The sequence below is a fragment of the Physeter macrocephalus genome, unplaced genomic scaffold (assembly GCF_002837175.3).
Source record: "Physeter macrocephalus isolate SW-GA unplaced genomic scaffold, ASM283717v5 random_157, whole genome shotgun sequence".
Classification (NCBI taxonomy): domain Eukaryota; kingdom Metazoa; phylum Chordata; class Mammalia; order Artiodactyla; family Physeteridae; genus Physeter; species Physeter macrocephalus.
The window spans coordinates 16421-19977 of record NW_021145465.1 but is presented as its reverse complement, the minus strand read 5'-3'; the positions used below and the strand labels follow the sequence as shown (position 1 = coordinate 19977).

At 44.8% G+C, this 3557-nt stretch overlaps 1 long non-coding RNA gene across 1 annotated transcript in view; it reads right to left on the bottom strand.

The window, feature by feature from the left end:
• LOC114484929 (uncharacterized) overlaps positions 1–2617 on the bottom strand; it is a 15509-nt gene extending 12892 nt beyond the window's left edge. The window contains exons 1-2 of the long non-coding RNA XR_003678301.1: positions 2463–2617; positions 800–954 (exon numbers count right to left, since the gene is read on the bottom strand). This is a non-coding gene — a long non-coding RNA (uncharacterized lncRNA). The remainder of the gene's footprint in view (positions 1–799; positions 955–2462) is intronic.
• Between the last annotated feature and the right edge of the window lie 940 nt (positions 2618–3557).

Below are 3557 nucleotides of genomic sequence, written 5' to 3'. Positions count from 1 at the left end.
GTGGGATCTTCCCGGACCGGGGCACGAACCCGTGTCCCCTGCATCGGCAGGCGGACTCTCAACCACTGCGCCACCAGGGAAGCCCTCATCTCTTTATTCTAAATATTTCATACAGGCTCCATGGACCTGGTCTGTCGCAAGATGGGCTTGGTCTAACATAGTCTTTTTATTAATTATTTCTCATTGTCTTCCATATCCTTGTCCCTTAGTGACTATGCCAGACCCTCTCTTCTTTAAAATCCTATGCCCACTCACATTTTTATTGCTTATTTACTTCCCAGAGGCTTCCTGAGGTTATGGACTCTGTTTTATTTTCGTCTGTATCCCTAACACCCAGCACATGCCCACCCCATCGTAAGTGCTCAATAAATGCAGGCCATGCCTGCATGCATAAGCCCTCTGATGCTGCTGTAACATGTAGTACCCTTGGTTCGAAACTAAGCATCATTAAAGCAGCATTCTGGAAAGGGTCCTGTTAACCTCGTGGTCTCACTTTGGGACTTGGAATCTTGTTTGGTCAGTCACCTGGGGGACCCTCCATTACAGATTTATAGTTATAATAATATCCAATAATGTTTTTACTGTAGGACTTCTAAAGACAGCAAAAGAATTGTTTGAGACGGTCTGAATCTTCACTCTGGAATGAGAATCTTAGCTTACTGTAAAGTAAACAAGCATAATTATATACTGTGAAGTACAGATATACAGTGGGATTCTGATATTAATTTCCACTCACTCCTCACCAAGAATTGGTAAAAATCCTTAGCCAAGTGCGGTTAAGGAAATGTCCCTGTTTCACCTGGTTTGGGTTTATTGTCAGCGTGCCGCTCCCAGATCCTCTTCCTCCAGCTTCCAGGCTGTTCCCGCTTCACACTGCCCGGTCCTGGGAGGCTCCGCTCCCTGCACGTAAGGACTTGTGTCACTGCAGAGACTTCTCGTGTTCTGACTGCAATCCTACACAATCCAGATTTTAAATTAAAAAGGTGAAAGTGGAAAGATTTGGATAGAGGTTCACAGAATATCATCATTGGAAAAGACACGAAACATCACTGAGTCCAAGGATCACATAGTTTTCTTCCTCAGGTGTCTTGCCAACCAGCGCTGCGTCCAGGCTTTGCCGGAAAAAATGTAGTGACCATTCGGTGATTTGGCCACAGGCACGGGATGAAGAGTGACATATGTCACATAGCTGCCTCCTTGCAGAAAGGCAGGGCAGTCATATGGGTGAAGGAAGGGCAGGATTCAAGTTGAAAATAGCCCTGGGGTTTCAGGAAAGTGGAGGCATGGTGGCAGAAACAGTATTCTTTTACTCAATATCACCTGATATTCAAAATCACTTTCATTCCAACAAGACTAGTAGCAAAGTGCAGGATAGTGGCATGAATGCCACCCGGCTGGTATGGGGCAAAACAGGCCCAAACCCAAGCTTCCGCCAAACAACCAAGCTGCAACTCGGCTGATTTCCAGATCGTGAGTGTTGGCGGGAGCACAGGGCGGAGGCAGACCAGCAAAGCCCCACCTCCCTCGGACCAGGCGCAGCCGACTTCACGGACCAGACATGTTAGGAGAATCTCAGCTCTAAAGCAGTTTCTGCAAACCCTCTTTCAGCTTCAGCAGAAGGGAAGTTGCCATCCCACAGGGGCGGGCAAATCAAAGTGTATCCTGGGACACAAAATGCTGGAGACGTTTAAAAAGTTGTAATTTAAAGAAAGGGGGATAACACTTTGATGAGACATAAATAAACACATGCATATGAACCACAGAGAGTTACGGAGTAAATTACTGCTTATTAATAAAAATAAACAAAAGGGATTAAAAGACATAAAACAACCTGTAAATTCTCTGGCACTCTGAATTTTGATGTTAGAAGTGAAACACAAAATTCCTAATTTTAAAATTCCAAACCTAAAATTAAAATGTCCAATTATAGGGACTAAGTAAATGAAGGTTTATACATTTAGGGGACTATTATGCACCTATTAAATGTTTTAATTATTAAGAATGAAGGGTTTAGAACAATATGGGGAGATGCTTGTGATGACTTCAAGTGAAACCACAGTTTTGTAAACACAGGATAATGTGTTTCCAGCTAGGAAAAAAAGTGCTTTACTGGAAAAAGCTCTCTTTATTCCTTTACAGAGTAAGAAAGGGTTAACGTTACGTATTATGTGTACTTATATCATTTATCGCCCTCTGCGTGTTTTCAGCTGTCCATCAGGCAGCAAAATAATAAGAGCATTTGTGCTCAAGAGCTGTAACTATGGGTGGTTTTCCTTTTGTTAGTTTTATTACAACTTTCCTTCCATTAGAGTTTATTGTAGCAATATTAGAAAAGTGATTAAAGTAAAATAAAAACATTCATAATTCTACCCAGATATATAGCATTTGGTGTTTCCTTTCCAGGTATTTTCATATACAGATACATATGTAAGTACATTTATTTTATAAAATTAGAATCATACTCTGTGTCTGCCGAATATTTATAACCATCGACCTTGCACTGGCTGGTGCCATCCTGGCCCTGGGAAGCTTCCTCTCTCCTCTGGGTGGAAGTTCACAGGCAGTAAGATCACAGAGCAGTTTGTAACCCAACCAAGTCCGTATGTTGCTTTGTAAGATGTTAAACCTGAAATCAAAATAATGTGCAATCTTAGTTTCCACAGAGGTAGCCCCTCCCCCGGTAATCTGATGAGCAATTTGCTTTTGTCCTAGAAAAAAACAGAGAAGGGCAGGATGGCTCATTGAATCCAGTGCCCTTGCCAAATGGCGTGTGGACAGGAAAATGTCAAGGGGTCCTCCTGGAAGCACTTGACCAAGAACAGCACCCTCAGTGAGCAAGGGAGCGTGCCTGCCAGGGCCCCCCACCCTCCTGCTGCCCAGACGTCATCCACCCTCTCCATGCCTGAGCTGTGTGCCCCCACCCCGAACCCCGAACCCCGAGGGAGGGAGACTCCAAAGCACTCTGATGTTGCTATCACAGAGACAGGAAAGACACAGTGAAGACACTGATGAGGAACTGTCCCTCCCTCTTTTGTTCCCCAGATACCCAGCCCCTGGGGGCTGAGAGCCACTTAGAGGTCTTGTGTGAGTTTTCTGGAGCAGCTGCGACTAAGTACCACAAACCAAGTGGCTTAAAACGACAGAAATGTATTCCCTCACAGTCCTGGAGGCTAGAAGTTGGAAATCAAAGTGTGGGCAGGGCTGTACCCCCTTTGAAGCTTCTAGGGGACAATCCTCCCTTGCCTCTTGCTTCTGGTAGCCCCAGGTGTTCCTTGACTTGTGGCAGCATCACTCAGATCTCTGCCTCTGTCTTCACATGGCCGTCTTCCCTCTGTGTCTGTGTCTTCACGTGGTGTTCTCCTGCGTGTGTGTCTCATTTTCCCTCTTCCCATAAGGACACCTGTCATACTGGATTAGGACACACCCTGATGACTGCGTCTTAACTGGATTACATCTGCACAGACCCTATTTCCCAACAAGGTCACATTCACAGATACTGGGGGTTAGAACCACAACATACCTTTTTTGGGGACCAACTGAATTAATCCTCTTTCACT